Source organism: Mytilus galloprovincialis, chromosome 5 (genome assembly GCF_965363235.1).
Source record: "Mytilus galloprovincialis chromosome 5, xbMytGall1.hap1.1, whole genome shotgun sequence".
Lineage (NCBI taxonomy): Eukaryota > Metazoa > Mollusca > Bivalvia > Mytilida > Mytilidae > Mytilus > Mytilus galloprovincialis.
The window spans coordinates 54,377,772-54,397,397 of NC_134842.1; the positions used below are offsets into that span (position 1 = coordinate 54,377,772).

Genomic DNA, 19,626 nt, shown 5'->3' on the forward strand with positions numbered 1-19,626 from the left:
ATCCATGGGAACATTTTGAATTTATTTACATAACATATTGCAAAAAGAAGGGTGAAAATGTCACATATTCCCCCAAAATTTGAATCAAACTAGAAATTCAATGCCTTTGAGTGATACCTTTTCAGAAACTGTTCACATTAATCTATTTAATGATCAAATAAAAAATGGGTGTCTTTCGCCCCGTTTTTGTCGCAAAATTAATCATTAAGTTCGTGCGACAAAAAAATTGTTGTAAAAAAATATTACAATAATTGACAAACCAATGCCTGGTCTGGATATGCAAAGACAGACTATCATACAGAAAACAGGTCATATTTCATACATTACATACTCTTGATATTCATATGAACTCACTATGAAGGCTATTTTAATCATCTTAATCATCAGCTATCCAAAAAAGAATTTTATTGAACACTAGCTTTTATATTTGAAAAAGTGACCAAAATGCGAAACTACACACCGAACTGTGGAGTGCTACCTAAATCATAGTTGTGGTGTAAATAGGAAGAACTAATGTACATGAATGTCGTGTATTTCCAGTACTTATTATATCACTGTATTGATCATGAGTTCTTTCTGTAAGTGTATTAGTAAAGTGCGTTGCTTTAAGCTTAGTCCATTATTATGTAAATGTATTTTTTGTGAAACAAAAATTTGACAAACTCAGTGGTAGATCCAGAAATTTTCATGAATGGGGGCCAATTGAATGCCTAAGTGGGGGCCCGCTCCGGTCATGATTCATTCATTTCCTGTATAAGCAAATAAAATTTCTCCCAAAAATAGTTCATGCATGTAGGTTCTCAGATACTATCAGATACCATCTCGTAAATTTAAACCAAGTCATTCTGAAAAGCACTTAATGTGTTACTCTCTTTTTTTTTGTTTTCACTGGCATTTAATTTCAGTTATTTTATAAGAATCATTTGGTAATGCATGCAATTAGCGTCTCCTACGTGACAGTCTTTAACAATATAACTTACTATTAGAAACAAAAACACACTAATACATTTTAGTATTTGGTACAGGTAAAAATGAGAAAGGAAATGGGGAATGTGTCAAAGCGTTAACAACCCGACCATAGAGCAGACAACAGCCGAAGGCCACCAATTGGTCTTCAATGTAGCGAGAAACTCCCACACCCGTAGGCGTCCTTCAGCTGGCCCCTTAAAAAATATGTAAACTAGTACAGTGATAATGGACGTCATACTCCGAATTATAAACAAGAAACTAAAATTAAAAATCATACAAGACTAACAAAGGCCAGAGGTAGAGTGTCGCTTTGCTACAGTTGAACACAGAACAGTTAAATGATGAATAAAGGAGAGAACTCTTTTTCTCAGAAAACACAGGCAAACATTCAAACAATCTATTCACTCTGAACTGTGTCCACACCTGTTTCCCTAGTAAAACTTGACATGTTTTCTTTAATAAGTCTATAGATGGCTGCTTGCAGACGTAATGTGCAGGTTGAAAAAACATAAATAGTTAAAACGGCTTAAACCGACAAATATATGTAACAATAAAGCAACATTAGGTAATATGACTCTAGGCATTTCATTTGCCAGGTTATTTCTATACCAACTTTTATCTACTGTGTAACTACAATAACATGCCCTAGATACCTTGGAATCGAAAGTGGATAATGACAAAATCTAATGATTCGTTAGACTACATACAACTAAAGTATGTTTTATTGTGCAGTAATATAAAAGAATTGACACGAATATTCACCATTCCAATGTTAAGGAAACATTTGAATAATTGGTCTTGCACTGATCTACCAACAGACATAAAACAACATAGATTCAAAGACGTTGACTTAACGAGAGATAAATGGTACTTTAGAAGAATGAAAACCCACTCAAATCAGAAATGAACATTATATCTTAAATTGATGCTATAAAGGTTTCTTAATTTTTGTTACGTTCGAAAGATGTGTTTTTCAATACTTTAGTAACCAATCGGCATTGTAATGAGAAACAAACGTGTTTCTCTTCTTCTCGACTTGTTCATTTACCTGTTTAAATTAGCTTCTAAAGACGAATGAAAAGCAGCTATACAGATATTTGCATCTCACTGAATAAGTCAAAGTTTGCTGACTATGTCATGTATGTTACGTTGAACGCATTGATTCCATCGATCATGGTCGGTTACAAACAAATCTGTTGATTTTTACTGGTTTTGTATATTTAAATATGTTCAGCAATGTTGAATGACGTGTATTGTATCAAATCATACAAATACCCCGAAAAATACCAAGGGTTTAGACTCAAAGAAAACAAGTAAGATTTCCCAAGTATTTTTGTTGAATACTAGTAGGTGCAATTTTGGTACTCGGTGCAATTTGGGTACTGTGACTTTATATACCTTCCAAATATCGTGGTTTATGTGAAACCATGCCCCCTTTTATACTCAGTGACGTGAGCGACAGACATGCTATATCATACATTTTGTTTCTCTTTAGTTTAGCTACACTCTGTCCAGTTCATTAAGAATGAAACGGATTGGTTGAGTTGACACCAAATAAGATTTGATTGTACTTAATATTTTGTTAATGTATGACACGTTAAACTCGATGGTCATTTTTATGGAAAAGTGTTTGGTTATTGTAACAGATATGAAAAATGACTGAATGATACTCAGCTACATCATGAAGGAATAGACCAATATGGCATATTTAAATGTGTCGAACTGTTATCAATTTAATGATGACTCGGGCATAGGAAAGACTTGTTAAAAGAAACAGTAGGCATTTATTCTTTACTATTTATATAATACTAAAATACAACAGAACTTTTTCATTCAATATTTACATGAATTCTGACAAAAAAAGAAGCATAATCAACGAAAAACAAGAAAATTAGTAGTATGTACACATTATGCACTTCAATGTTGTTCTTTGCATCAACAGATCAAATAGCTTATGCGCGTATTCATTCGACAACATGGTGACATAACAGATAATTATCATGAATAATAAATGTTAAATCTGTAAATGTTTATCAATTTAACAAATGTTGTGATACTACGCCTAATAATAAGTTGAACAATTCTTTGGCCTGTGTTGGAGTTTCAATGACATCGAATTCTTCGATATCTAAAAACGTGAGAGTATTTATTAATTGTCTAAATTCTTCTTTAGTGCCTCTAGGTAGAACAGCGTCCGTGTAGATATCAGTTAAGTAATCCAATACAACTATGTCGCACGGCAATTCATAAGAGCAGTCATATTTATCGTAAATAAAAGGTTGGTAGTACATAACGTCAGGTATACCATGTGGACATTCAACATTTCTTTGAGATCTTATTCTGTGTGAATTCCATGATAGTAGAAACATGTCTAAATGTCTCTGAATAAGTGGTAGGAAACAAAACCGTATGCATTCAAGATGCACAGGGTCGGCATTGTTAAGTATACCTTCATCTACCATATCTTTAAACAAATTCCTCCAAAATGTTGTGAAATTTCGCATCAGAAAACTCCATAGCATTTCGATCTTTTGGTTGGCCGTTGATCTTCCTATTGAAACACTTCTATGTCCAGCCATGCTATCAGCATGAAATGATCTCAAAGCTATTTGAATACGTTCAACTATAACATTTTCAGTTCCTGCATCCATGCGTACTACCCTTGGAACCCTCTTGCTTGTCTTCAAATACTCAAGAAAATGTCCTGCAACTATACGGGGATTTTTATTTGAACTTGTAGCCTTCAGCCAAAGTATCTTTCTTGAAAAACCGTCGATTCCACCATGGACAGATATTCCAAACGGCTTTAACTTATCATATCCATCGACGTGGATGCAAAAGCTCGGTCCGTTACTTGTGTATCGTCTTCTTGTAAGCCTATGTCTTTGTCTCCTTAAAACGCCGTCTCCGTCAATAGCTTTCAAAACTAGCCTAACCGTGTGTTGTGAAGCTCTTACGCCTAGGCAGCGAAGTACATTCCATAAAGATCGATAACCTATATTGGTATATCCTGCATTTCTTAACTGTAAAATTTTTGTAACAATATCAGCAATAGCACTTTCAACTCCTCTTTTTTGCAATCTCAAACGTTTTTTAATTCTATAAAATGATCTTTCGCTCAGCATTATATGATGTATGTTTAGTAAAAACCCGAGTACTTCTTTTGTTGTAAATGAAAAACTTGTATAGTATACAACTAGTTCATCTAATGATGCATCTATGTCTGGATATGGAATAGCACTGGCCTTGCAGAACAGGAGAAGAGCAAGTACCATCTGAAACATAAAAGTGTACAACTTAGAACTTTAGACTGTTATGATATTGCATTTGTTCCACTGAAATGGTCTTATCCGATGTATAGTAAACTTGGGGAAGATGTTCATATAGCCTAAAAGATTGGATCAAAATGAATGTATGCAAAGATATTAATCAGTAGATAACTGTATTGTATTTTAAGCTGCGACGGCATCAATTGGTGATTGGATGGTCGCAAATTAACTTTACTGGCAACGCGCTGGCAGAGCCAGTAAACGGGTATTTGCGATCTTCAAATCACCAATTGATGCCGTGGAGCTTAAAATAAATATTGTTATCTTCATTCTTATGAAACTGAGAGAAAACAACCTCAAATCATAAATTTAAAATCTGCCATACATCGTCTGCGCTTGTGTGTACATTATCATAACATCAATTGTCAATTGATGCCATGAAAATTAATGACGTTATCCTATCAAATGGAACTAAAATACTGAACTCCGAGGAAAATTCAAGACGGAAAGTCCCTTATCAAATGGCAAAATCAAATGACAAAACACATGAAACGGATGGACAACGACTGTCATATTCCTGACTTGGTACAGGCATTTTCAAATGAAGAAAATGTAGGATTGAACCTGGTTTTATAGCGCTAAACCTCTCACTTGTATGACAGTCGTATCAAATTCCATTATATATAAAACGATGTATGAACAAAACAGACATAAAAGGTCAAATAGTCACAATATGGGTATAGCAGTCATACTTGTGTCACAATCTCAAAACAAACAAATATTTAACAAAAAGGCACCTATCAAATTTAAAACCCGCAAAGGGTTGCTAGCGAACTAGTGCGAGCTTTCTAAAAACTGCTTTTTTCTTCAATGTCAATGTTATAGGTCTTATTTTGAGTTTAATGTTGGAGTATGTAAATGGATGTTGAAATATGCAAATGACTTAAGGTTAATTTTGTTCTACCAAACAGATCATATTGAAATTCTATCACGATGTTAATGTTGAATAAAGAAAGGTTTGTGTGGAAAATTTGGATTGTACTTTCAACCGTTTCTAAATCACAGTTACCTTGTTGACAAGACTAACATCCACCCCTTTTTATTTTTGCTTATTTCTAACTTCCTCTGTGGTATGTTTTTTGACATAAAAGTAATAATTAAAAATATTTTAAATAAAACCACGGAAAGTCATGATCAATACAAATCTATTTCAAATAATTCATGCTCTTAGTAGTTCAAATGTAAAGAAACTGTATTTTTGCTCATTTTGATATGCATGCAAGGTGTAAAAACTAAAGTTGATTATTTTCCTTTCTTCTTTTCACATGTTTCAGGCTGAATCGGAACCAAACAATTTATTTAATCTATTTCCCTTAGGATCAGAAAGCACTACTCAAAATGATTATTTGATGACACAAGTAAAATTGCATATGATTTGATATGGTTAACCGTTTATGCCTGTTATAAACAGGTCGGGAACTCCAGATTTTCTGACGTGAGAATATTTTGCATAGTAAAAATGTAGTAACTTCCAAAAACAGAAGGCTGGTATGGCCTTAGAATACTGACCAATCGACTCAATGAACTACGGCTACTTCGAGTTTACTATGACCCGGAAACACGTGGAATTAGTAGGAAAACTGTCAACTATTATAGTTTCTGGGACTCTCATAATAGATGGTGTTGTTCTGTGAATATGTCTAATGTAAAATACATAACATAATATTTAATTTGCATGTTCAGATTAAAATAAGTATTGTTTACTGGCTTCACGATTCTATTTTCCGTTTCGCCTTGTAAAAGTAGTTGAACTGTTTTTTATACGCCTGTCAAATTTTTGACGGGACCTATTATGGTATACAATTGTCGTCTGTCCGTCAGTTTTGTTCAGTGGTTTAGGTTGATCTTGCAGTTGCGAATAAGAAATGAGTACCCTTTGAAAAGGGATGGCAAAGTCCATGTTTTGCTATGGCAAACCCAAAAAATATAAATTTCAATCAATATCTGAAATAAGAGGTGCATATAGAGGCATTATATTATAAAGAATTTGTGAAAGTTTTATTAAGTTTTGTTCAATGGACAAGGATGATCTCGGAGTTGCAGATAAAAGATTGGTACATCCTGCATGGCTACAATAACGGACGGAAAGACGGACGGGGCAACGATTACTATATACCCCCCACGTTTCAAGTGGGTGGTATAAAAAGAACAAACAGTAGCTATATTATGTTGATACCATGAAATATTTACTTACCAAAAGCATTGTTTAGAATGAGGGATAGCTTCCTTTGTATGTAGGTCCACTTAGTCTTCTCTAGTCAATTGAAGAAATTATTAAACAAATGATTCATACGGGAGAAAATGGTCTGGTTGATCGGGTGTTGATCATAACGAAAATGGCCGTTGAATGGCTGCTCACTCTACATATGTAAATTGAAATATATTATCGCCATAATTATGATGACTTAGCTTTAACTTCCGAAATTTAAAGCGAATAAAAATCGTAAATCGCGTTAATTAAGTGGTACTGTTTTTACACAATAAAATCATCGCAATAACAAAGACGTCTTGTTGTTAGATATAACGAAATATTGCCATAAATAAGGCGACTTGTGGTATATATATAGCAAATATTGCGATAATTAAGTCTTCTTAGTGTTAAATTTAACAAATCATTGTTCTAAATAAAGTGCCTTGGTGTTAGATACAGCAAATTATTGCGATAAATAAGGCGTCATTTTGCAATATACAAAACATTATCGCAATGATTATCATATATGGTTTAGTTATAAACAATAATACAAGGCAGCTCCAGGCTTCCGTAGATATCTCTATTATAAACTACATAAAAGATATCTTATATAGTTAATAAGATATCTTATAAATTAATAGAGATATCTTATATTTTAAATAAGATATCTTATATTTTAAATAAGATATCTTATATTTTAAATAAGATATCTTATAAATTTAATAAGATATCTTTATAAACATTTTAATAAGATATCTTATTTAATATATAAGATATCTTATTTAATAAATCAGACATCTCAATTAATATATAAGATATCATATTTTGTTATTAAGGCATCTCAATTAGTTTATAAGATATCGTATTTAACTAAATAAGATATCTCGAAATTGAATAATTTAAAATATAATAACGGCGTGCCATAATGGTGGGGTTCTTGTTGTTTATTCTTTAGTTTTCTATGTTGTGTCATGTGTACTTTTGTTTGTCTGTTTGTCTTTTTTTTTATTTTTAGCCATGGCGTTGTAAATTTATTTTCGATTTATGAGTTTGACTGTCCCTCTGGTATCTTTCGTTCCTCCTTTAAGAAAATTCGATATTCTAAAAAAAAAAATGAAATAGAAAACGGAAATTTTATTCGGATTTTCAATAAGGGTTCCAAATAACAACATATAAAACAGAATTTTTTTTTTTTTTATAATTTTAGTTCGTTTTTATTTCGTTACATGAGACTGTTTTATATTTCATCGATTATCATCAAGAGCAATCAATATATCGTGCGTCTTAATTTGAATGAGGGTCTGTAATGGTTAAGGGGGGGGGGGGGGTCCTTCATTTCTGTATTCTCAATCTTTAAAGTCATTTTTCTCTTATCTTTATGTTTTAACACCTCATTATTTTCTATTCTTTAATTTATGGTCCGATTTTTCTTATTCTTTATATCTTTTCCCAATCATTCTCTTATCTTTATGTTTTAACACCTCACTATTCTTTATTTTATGGTCTATTTTTCCTTATTTTTTATACATGTATCTTTTGCCAATTATTCTCTAATCTGTAAACCCGATCCACACTCTCTTGTAAAGCTGAACTTAATATACTAATACATTATTTGAAAGTAACTTACTTTGTGCGACCTTAATCAGTATCTCCTCGTGATGGACGTATGATATGAAATAACACTAGCACTAGGCTACTGAGTATATCACATTTGCATACAGACTTCCCCGAGAATGTTCTTACAACAAAATTTAAAAACTAAATATCACTTTTGATATTATATTTGAATATTTTTTAAAGTTGTGTATAATTCATTATAGCTGCGAGCAATTTTTACTTTATCAGCTATTAACATATATGTAGCATGACTAATAATTTAAACAGTACCTTTAAAAACCATTGACTCAATATATCAAATACAATGGTCTAATAGGTTGAATTAAAGAATTGTTATAATGAAATAATTACCGTTCAATTAATATTTCGACTTGTTATCTTATGTTTTATCTATCTATGATATAGGGTTGTTGTCATTGTAATACCAGTAATATATTAAATGACTTTAGAATGACTTCACTACTTTGCCAAAAAAAGAAATACCTCTGTCATAAATAAGATACATATTGAATATGGCAACCTATGAAGATACTTCCTTTCATTGATGTAAGTCACATAAAGAATATTCAAATCGCATTAAAATGATGTATCAATGAAAAATACACTAAAAGGGATTAAAAGTACCCATATCCTATTCTGACCTGATACAGTCACTTGCTTTAACAAGAAAAACCAAATATCGAATATAACTATATAAATAAATTTGGTGTATTTACTGTCTTCTAATTGGTTAAAATTATTAGTTTTATTTTTGAATGTTGTCAATTTTGATGGCGACACGCCCACTCTGACGTTGAGTATTCATACGCCAACATGTGTGTACAATGTTTTTTGTTAATGTAAATTATATAAAAAGTTCTTTGCGCCTTATTTTTGATAGAAATTTATTTATAATGAATAGCAATAATTTATTTCGATTTTATTGAACCATAAAACTAATTTTTGATTCTTCTCATTTTACATAATCCGCTTCGCGGATTATTCAATGTGAAGAGTCAAAAATTAGTTTTATAGTTCAATAAATTCAAAATAGATAAAAGCCATTCATTAAATAATTACATTGCATATATATGTTTCATCATAATACGTTATGTTGATTGGCTAACAGTAAGCTCGCGTCATTCTGAAATTAACCTTCTGTAAATTTAACATTCTTGACGACAAGAGCTTCCACAAAAAGACAGTACACAAGTAAATATAACAAAACCTTGATTGAAATCGTGTTTTAATTATCCTAGCAAAAATGTTATTATAAGTAATGAATGTTTCTTTTATAGGGTTATAAAAGCGTTGATCATGCGCATGCGCTCATTTTTCGAAAAAAGCACTTCCACGTTTCATACAAAATGTACTCCGGTATACTTTTAAACTCAAATAAATTTTCAAAAAAGAAGCATTCGTCTTTTCATCTAAAAGAAACAGAGTGGTCACGACGAATTTACGATAGATTTTTGCTAAGATTTTTATTGGGTTCAGCCATTTCAATCGGTGTTTTATAGTGTGTCTTTCTATGTTGTGTTGTTACACTGTTGTTTCGGGTCGGGTAGAAGATCGGAGCCTATTGAGGTGTCAAGACCCGTCGCATTTGTTTGCATTTGTCCTGGGTAGAGAGCCCGATGTTCATGCAGTGGGTGTCGTCTGTATTTGTTGTTCATAGGTGTTTCTTGTTTTTTTTTGTATAAATTTGAACGTTGATTTTCCTGTTAGCATGGTTTTGCACTGGTCATTTTATGTGCCCTTTGTATCTCGCTGTTCGGTGTGGGCCACGGCTCCGTGTTGACGGTCGTACTTTGACTTATAAAGGGTTGCTTGTGCAGATTGTGACTTGGATGGAGAATTGTCTCATAGGCACTCACACCACATCTTCTTTTATCTAACGATTTAAAGTTAACAAGTTATTTAGTTTTATCTTGTCTCTTATAATTTATAGGATATTCATTTTTTAAAAGCGAACACGGTGAGACCGGGTATATTTAAAAGTGGGTATTTAAGTATTTTGATACACGTTTTATAGCAGTAGTACGTCCTTTTATAAAATACGTGTAAAATAACATTAACAATTTGAAACGTTTCGACTCGAAAACAATTGCAGGAGTTGAGGATAACGATTAAGAGTAAATGCAAAAAACACTTAAAGTTAAAACAAAATGTCATTGTTGGCGTTTGTTTTGTATAGACCAATATCAGTGGTTTCTTTATATTCAAGACTTGCTAACTTCAAAAGCCGGATCACGTGTCTTTATTTCATATGTTAAGATAGTCAGTTAGATAAATGTTACACAGAGTGCTAGTGACCAAATACATCCCATCCGCACATAGAATTTACTGACCCCGTATATCGCCCCTTATATATCGTATTGGGTCACTATAACACTGTGTAAGTTTTAGTATCGTATTGATAACTTGATAAAAAAGAGGAGAGAACAGTTTGTTTTTTAATGAGATATACATGATATATATCCACCAAAACAACGGACATTAATATGGAAAACGTCATTCAACAATAATCACATCTTATTCAAAGAGGGACGAAAGATACCAAAGGGACAGTCAAACTCATAAATCTAAAACAAACTGACAACGCCATGGCTAAAAATGAAAAAGACAAACAGAAAAACAATAGTACACATGACACAACATAGAAAACTAAAGAATAAACAACACGAACCCCACCAAAAACTTACATATGTTCGGAATCATATAGAATAAAGAAAAAAAGGGGTGCTGAAACTTAGAAAAAAGTTAAGAGCAAAATAAACAAATAATAGAAAATAAAGAAATGAAGAACACCGTATCCAGACCCTGATCCTTATTGCGTGCTTGAATGTGTTCAGAATATTTAGAACAGAGAAGAGAAAATGTGTCTTCTGATATTGTATCGATCATTATCTCCCTTTAACTGTAAACACATGGAGAAAATGGTGAACAGCTAAAACTGTTTTTGTGCAAGAAATAACCTCAAGATTGACATATAATTATAGGAAAGACTATAATATTGAAACATAGAACCAAAATTTGAAAGAACAACTTATAATTTATGGAACAACCGTGTATTTGAAAAAAATACTAGTCATGAGTAAAACCGGAAGTCCAAAATCTGGTATGGTGGAGTTGAAAACCGACCCAAAACAAATAACTTTTAAAGTAAATAAACAATCTGTATTGTTATGGAGGCGTGTGCTCCTGTTGAGATATTACATTAAACTCGGGGAAAATGATAGCATTAAAGTCACTTGGTCGGACTACGATATTAAATTGAGAAAAATCCTTTTAGAAGACGAAAAAGCTCCCTTTCAACCTGTGTGCCCAGCAACAAACCTGTCAAAATCAGTAACGCAGATAGCTGTTAAAGGGAAAAAACTTGTTACTATTACCCTTTATTACACAACATACAATTGCTTGGTACAAGGACAAGTAACACAGAAGTGGGTTGAAACTGAATTCAAACTAATAAGCGATAAAGTACAAGAGATTATGAAAAAAGGGGGAGGGGAGCCTGACCAACTAATAAATACTATGCCTCTAGAGAGTCCATTAAACATTGATACCCAAGTCTATAAAACTGATCAAAAAGTATCAAATGATTTTAAAGAAAAGTCTAATCTGGTAGTTATAAGAAAAGAAGGAGAAAATAATGACAAACTTTCAACTGACAGTGACTTAGACACAGAACAAAAAGAGACAGAAATTGAACAAGAAGGTATGAATGAGAGCTTACCAGATAAAGATATTATTGAAGTTCTACATACTATAGAGAGTGACCACATTAGTCAAACAGTATCTTTAAAAAATGATGTCCAATCAGTGCAAATTGGAAATAACCAAATTCTAGAAATAACAAAACAATTTGACACTAAACTTGAATCACTAGAGAAAAGGGTTTTTGAATCAAGTAATGAGAAAATACTAGAAAGAATAAATCAATTGGAAGTAAAAGTTGATCAGCTTATTTCACTTTCTGAGAAAATAGAACACAACATAGACAAAAATAATGTCACTAGTACAAATCATATATGTGAAACTGACCATGATGACTGTGGTAAATTTATTGAAACACTGATTGAATTAACAACCAAAATTTCAGGCTTAGAAAGCAAATTTGAAAAATTTGACTTTGAAAATAAAGCTAAACAAGATATAGAAGATGAAACTGAGCCAAACATCCAGGTAAATGTAGACCTGCATAATAAATTTAGTATATTAGAAAATGAACCTGAAGAATCAGAACCAGGAAATAGTCATGTTTCTTACATAAGCAAGAAAACATTAACAAATAATGAAAATGAGAGTTCAAAGACAGAAGAAAGTAAAAAGAATGAAATATGTGACGTAAATGACAAATACATCACAACTGACTTATGGATCATTGGATCTTCAGTTACGAAACACATAAATCCTAAAGTTATGTACAAAGACAAAAAAGACCAGACTCAAGCTGGCAGCCACTTTCATCGGCCAATCAAGATAGCAGCCACTTTTTTCCAGCAGCCAATTTTGACGATATGTCTAAAAACCAAAAAACTGCGTGAGGCTCAAACGTTCCAAAAATCGCTAAATCTTAGTTAAATGCAATCTAACAGCGGAAATCGACAATTTCAAGGTTTCTGCTAATTTCTAAAGCATTTCATTCCGTTTTAAATATATATGTAAGCGGTCTGTCCTTTATTTGACATTCGATAATTGATATTCAATATCCAACTGACTGCTAGCCGTCGGTTCAATATTTAAATTTAGTTGAAAATCACTATAAAGCCTGAGGGAAAAGATACCATTTTATGACCCCTTCAAGCTGTCATAAATTTTCGTTGTCCTCGAATATAAACCCTGATACAAGTTGTATATTTGTCTTTATGTTATATAGATTTTTATCAATAAAACATTACAGAGGATTCACCAAAGATGTAATTTAATATATAAAATATGAAACAAAATCCAATTACTCCAGAAACATATAGAAATATACATAGAAATACTTATGGAAAGCCAAAAAAGAAAAGAAATTAATAGTGAACACCTACCACAGACTGCTTAAATGACGGTGACCACCCTAAGACGACTTTGGACCTCTGTGGTGGCCAGACGGGCCCGGATCCCAGAAAAATATTTAAGTGGCAAATAGCTTGGATCAATACCTTTGAAATGAGCTAGGTCCGGTTCGGAACTTTGCCGTAGGGATATGTCGAGGAGTACCGAATGTGTGGTTGGTATGGAAAATACGTAAATTGGCAACTTTGAACCTCTGTGGTGGCCAGACGGGCCCGGATCCCAGAAAAATATTTAAGTGGGGAATAGCTTGGGTCAATACCTTTAAAATGAGCTAGGTCCGGTTCGGAACTTTACCGTTGGTATATGCCGAAAAGTATCGAATGTATGCATATGGTTAATACGGAAAATTACGTTAAGGGGCACCTTTGAACCTCTGTGGTGGCCAGACGGGCCCGGATCCCAGAAAAATATTTAAGTGGCAAATAGCTTGGATCAATACCTTTGAAATGAGCTAGGTCCGGTTCGGAACTTTGCCGTAGGGATATGTCGAGGAGTACCGAATGTGTGGTTGGTATGGAAAATACGTAAATTGGCAACTTTGAACCTCTGTGGTGGCCAGACGGGCCCGGATCCCAGAAAAATATTTAAGTGGCAAATAGCTTGGATCAATACCTTTGAAATGAGCTAGGTCCGGTTCGGAACTTTGCCGTAGGGATATGTCGAGGAGTACCGAATGTGTGGTTGGTATGGAAAATACGTAAATTGGCAACTTTGAACCTCTGTGGTGGCCAGACGGGCCCGGATCCCAGAAAAATATTTAAGTGGCAAATAGCTTGGATCAATACCTTTGAAATGAGCTAGGTCCGGTTCGGAACTTTGCCGTAGGGATATGTCGAGGAGTACCGAATGTGTGGTTGGTATGGAAAATACGTAAATTGGCAACTTTGAACCTCTGTGGTGGCCAGACGGGCCCGGATCCCAGAAAAATATTTAAGTGGGGAATAGCTTGGGTCAATACCTTTAAAATGAGCTAGGTCCGGTTCGGAACTTTACCGTTGGTATATGCCGAAAAGTATCGAATGTATGCATATGGTTAATACGGAAAATTACGTTAAGGGGCACCTTTGAACCTCTGTGGTGGCCAGACGGGCCCGGATCCCAGAAAAATATTTAAGTGGCAAATAGCTTGGATCAATACCTTTGAAATGAGCTAGGTCCGGTTCGGAACTTTGCCGTAGGGATATGTCGAGGAGTACCGAATGTGTGGTTGGTATGGAAAATACGTAAATTGGCAACTTTGAACCTCTGTGGTGGCCAGACGGGCCCGGATCCCAGAAAAATATTTAAGTGGCAAATAGCTTGGATCAATACCTTTGAAATGAGCTAGGTCCGGTTCGGAACTTTGCCGTAGGGATATGTCGAGGAGTACCGAATGTGTGGTTGGTATGGAAAATACGTAAATTGGCAACTTTGAACCTCTGTGGTGGCCAGACGGGCCCGGATCCCAGAAAAATATTTAAGTGGGGAATAGCTTGGGTCAATACCTTTAAAATGAGCTAGGTCCGGTTCGGAACTTTACCGTTGGTATATGCCGAAAAGTATCGAATGTATGCATATGGTTAATACGGAAAATTACGTTAAGGGGCACCTTTGAACCTCTGTGGTGGCCAGACGGGCCCGGATCCCAGAAAAATATTTAAGTGGCAAATAGCTTGGATCAATACCTTTGAAATGAGCTAGGTCCGGTTCGGAACTTTGCCGTAGGGATATGTCGAGGAGTACCGAATGTGTGGTTGGTATGGAAAATACGTAAATTGGCAACTTTGAACCTCTGTGGTGGCCAGACGGGCCCGGATCCCAGAAAAATATTTAAGTGGCAAATAGCTTGGATCAATACCTTTGAAATGAGCTAGGTCCGGTTCGGAACTTTGCCGTAGGGATATGTCGAGGAGTACCGAATGTGTGGTTGGTATGGAAAATACGTAAATTGGCAACTTTGAACCTCTGTGGTGGCCAGACGGGCCCGGATCCCAGAAAAATATTTAAGTGGCAAATAGCTTGGATCAATACCTTTGAAATGAGCTAGGTCCGGTTCGGAACTTTGCCGTAGGGATATGTCGAGGAGTACCGAATGTGTGGTTGGTATGGAAAATACGTAAATTGGCAACTTTGAACCTCTGTGGTGGCCAGACGGGCCCGGATCCCAGAAAAATATTTAAGTGGGGAATAGCTTGGGTCAATACCTTTAAAATGAGCTAGGTCCGGTTCGGAACTTTACCGTTGGTATATGCCGAAAAGTATCGAATGTATGCATATGGTTAATACGGAAAATTACGTTAAGGGGCACCTTTGAACCTCTGTGGTGGCCAGACGGGCCCGGATCCCAGAAAAATATTTAAGTGGCAAATAGCTTGGATCAATACCTTTGAAATGAGCTAGGTCCGGTTCGGAACTTTGCCGTAGGGATATGTCGAGGAGTACCGAATGTGTGGTTGGTATGGAAAATACGTAAATTGGCAACTTTGAACCTCTGTGGTGGCCAGACGGGCCCGGATCCCAGAAAAATATTTAAGTGGCAAATAGCTTGGATCAATACCTTTGAAATGAGCTAGGTCCGGTTCGGAACTTTGCCGTAGGGATATGTCGAGGAGTACCGAATGTGTGGTTGGTATGGAAAATACGTAAATTGGCAACTTTGAACCTCTGTGGTGGCCAGACGGGCCCGGATCCCAGAAAAATATTTAAGTGGGGAATAGCTTGGGTCAATACCTTTAAAATGAGCTAGGTCCGGTTCGGAACTTTACCGTTGGTATATGCCGAAAAGTATCGAATGTATGCATATGGTTAATACGGAAAATTACGTTAAGGGGCACCTTTGAACCTCTGTGGTGGCCAGACGGGCCCGGATCCCAGAAAAATATTTAAGTGGCAAATAGCTTGGATCAATACCTTTGAAATGAGCTAGGTCCGGTTCGAAACTTTGCCGTAGGGATATGTCGAGGAGTACCGAATGTGTGGTTGGTATGGAAAATACGTAAATTGGCAACTTTGAACCTCTGTGGTGGCCAGACGGGCCCGGATCCCAGAAAAATATTTAAGTGGCAAATAGCTTGGATCAATACCTTTGAAATGAGCTAGGTCCGGTTCGGAACTTTGCCGTAGGGATATGTCGAGGAGTACCGAATGTGTGGTTGGTATGGAAAATACGTAAATTGGCAACTTTGAACCTCTGTGGTGGCCAGACGGGCCCGGATCCCAGAAAAATATTTAAGTGGGGAATAGCTTGGGTCAATACCTTTAAAATGAGCTAGGTCCGGTTCGGAACTTTACCGTTGGTATATGCCGAAAAGTATCGAATGTATGCATATGGTTAATACGGAAAATTACGTTAAGGGGCACCTTTGAACCTCTGTGGTGGCCAGACGGGCCCGGATCCCAGAAAAATATTTAAGTGGCAAATAGCTTGGATCAATACCTTTGAAATGAGCTAGGTCCGGTTTGGAACTTTGCCGTAGGGATATGTCGAGGAGTACCGAATGTGTGGTTGGTATGGAAAATACGTAAATTGGCAACTTTGAACCTCTGTGGTGGCCAGACGGGCCCGGATCCCAGAAAAATATTTAAGTGGCAAATAGCTTGGATCAATACCTTTGAAATGAGCTAGGTCCGGTTCGGAACTTTGCCGTAGGGATATGTCGAGGAGTACCGAATGTGTGGTTGGTATGGAAAATACGTAAATTGGCAACTTTGAACCTCTGTGGTGGCCAGACGGGCCCGGATCCCAGAAAAATATTTAAGTGGGGAATAGCTTGGGTCAATACCTTTAAAATGAGCTAGGTCCGGTTCGGAACTTTACCGTTGGTATACGCCGAAAAGTATCGAATGTATGCATATGGTTAATACGGAAAATTACGTTAAGGGGCACCTTTGAACCTCTGTGGTGGCCAGACGGGCCCGGATCCCAGAAAAATATTTAAGTGGCAAATAGCTTGGATCAATACCTTTGAAATGAGCTAGGTCCGGTTCGGAACTTTGCCGTAGGGATATGTCGAGGAGTACCGAATGTGTGGTTGGTATGGAAAATACGTAAATTGGCAACTTTGAACCTCTGTGGTGGCCAGACGGGCCCGGATCCCAGAAAAATATTTAAGTGGCAAATAGCTTGGATCAATACCTTTGAAATGAGCTAGGTCCGGTTCGGAACTTTGCCGTAGGGATATGTCGAGGAGTACCGAATGTGTGGTTGGTATGGAAAATACGTAAATTGGCAACTTTGAACCTCTGTGGTGGCCAGACGGGCCCGGATCCCAGAAAAATATTTAAGTGGGGAATAGCTTGGGTCAATACCTTTAAAATGAGCTAGGTCCGGTTCGGAACTTTACCGTTGGTATATGCCGAAAAGTATCGAATGTATGCATATGGTTAATACGGAAAATTACGTTAAGGGGCACCTTTGAACCTCTGTGGTGGCCAGACGGGCCCGGATCCCAGAAAAATATTTAAGTGGCAAATAGCTTGGATCAATACCTTTGAAATGAGCTAGGTCCGGTTCGGAACTTTGCCGTAGGGATATGTCGAGGAGTACCGAATGTGTGGTTGGTATGGAAAATACGTAAATTGGCAACTTTGAACCTCTGTGGTGGCCAGACGGGCCCGGATCCCAGAAAAATATTTAAGTGGCAAATAGCTTGGATCAATACCTTTGAAATGAGCTAGGTCCGGTTCGGAACTTTGCCGTAGGGATATGTCGAGGAGTACCGAATGTGTGGTTGGTATGGAAAATACGTAAATTGGCAACTTTGAACCTCTGTGGTGGCCAGACGGGCCCGGATCCCAGAAAAATATTTAAGTGGCAAATAGCTTGGATCAATACCTTTGAAATGAGCTAGGTCCGGTTCGGAACTTTGCCGTAGGGATATGTCGAGGAGTACCGAATGTGTGGTTGGTATGGAAAATACGTAAATTGGCAACTTTGAACCTCTGTGGTGGCCAGACGGGCCCGGATCCCAGAAAAATATTTAAGTGGGGAATAGCTTGGGTCAATACCTTTAAAATGAGCTAGGTCCGGTTCGGAACTTTACCGTTGGTATATGCCGAAAAGTATCGAATGTATGCATATGGTTAATACGGAAAATTACGTTAAGGGGCACCTTTGAACCTCTGTGGTGGCCAGACGGGCCCGGATCCCAGAAAAATATTTAAGTGGCAAATAGCTTGGATCAATACCTTTGAAATGAGCTAGGTCCGGTTCGGAACTTTGCCGTAGGGATATGTCGAGGAGTACCGAATGTGTGGTTGGTATGGAAAATACGTAAATTGGCAACTTTGAACCTCTGTGGTGGCCAGACGGGCCCGGATCCCAGAAAAATATTTAAGTGGCAAATAGCTTGGATCAATACCTTTGAAATGAGCTAGGTCCGGTTCGGAACTTTGCCGTAGGGATATGTCGAGGAGTACCGAATGTGTGGTTGGTATGGAAAATACGTAAATTGGCAACTTTGAACCTCTGTGGTGGCCAGACGGGCCCGGATCCCAGAAAAATATTTAAGTGGCAAATAGCTTGGGTCAATACCTTTAAAATGAGCTAGGTCCGGTTCGGAACTTTACCGTTGGTATATGCCGAAAAGTATCGAATGTATGCATATGGTTAATACGGAAAATTACGTTAAGGGGCACCTTTGAACCTCTGTGGTGGCCAGACGGGCCCGGATCCCAGAAAAATATTTAAGTGGCAAATAGCTTGGATCAATACCTTTGAAATGAGCTAGGTCCGGTTTGGAACTTTGCCGTAGGGATATGTCGAGGAGTACCGAATGTGTGGTTGGTATGGAAAATACGTAAATTGGCAACTTTGAACCTCTGTGGTGGCCAGACGGGCCCGGATCCCAGAAAAATATTTAAGTGGGGAATAGCTTGGGTCAATACCTTTAAAATGAGCTAGGTCCGGTTCGGAACTTTACCGTTGGTATATGCCGAAAAGTATCGAATGTATGCATATGGTTAATACGGAAAATTACGTTAAGGGGCACCTTTGAACCTCTGTGGTGGCCAGACGGGCCCGGATCCCAGAAAAATATTTAAGTGGCAAATAGCTTGGATCAATACCTTTGAAATGAGCTAGGTCCGGTTTGGAACTTTGCCGTAGGGATATGTCGAGGAGTACCGAATGTGTGGTTGGTATGGAAAATACGTAAATTGGCAACTTTGAACCTCTGTGGTGGCCAGACGGGCCCGGATCCCAGAAAAATATTTAAGTGGCAAATAGCTTGGATCAATACCTTTGAAATGAGCTAGGTCCGGTTCGGAACTTTGCCGTAGGGATATGTCGAGGAGTACCGAATGTGTGGTTGGTATGGAAAATACGTAAATTGGCAACTTTGAACCTCTGTGGTGGCCAGACGGGCCCGGATCCCAGAAAAATATTTAAGTGGGGAATAGCTTGGGTCAATACCTTTAAAATGAGCTAGGTCCGGTTCGGAACTTTACCGTTGGTATACGCCGAAAAGTATCGAATGTATGCATATGGTTAATACG

At 36.6% G+C, this 19,626-nt stretch overlaps 1 protein-coding gene across 1 annotated transcript in view; it reads right to left on the reverse strand.

Annotated features, from left to right (window-relative positions):
- The window catches only part of LOC143076045 (uncharacterized), a 63,544-nt gene extending 55,231 nt beyond the window's left edge, over positions 1-8,313 (reverse strand). The window contains exon 1 of the mRNA XM_076251673.1: positions 8,117-8,313. The gene's annotated coding sequence lies outside the window, so the exon portion shown is untranslated. The remainder of the gene's footprint in view (positions 1-8,116) is intronic.
- Between the last annotated feature and the right edge of the window lie 11,313 nt (positions 8,314-19,626).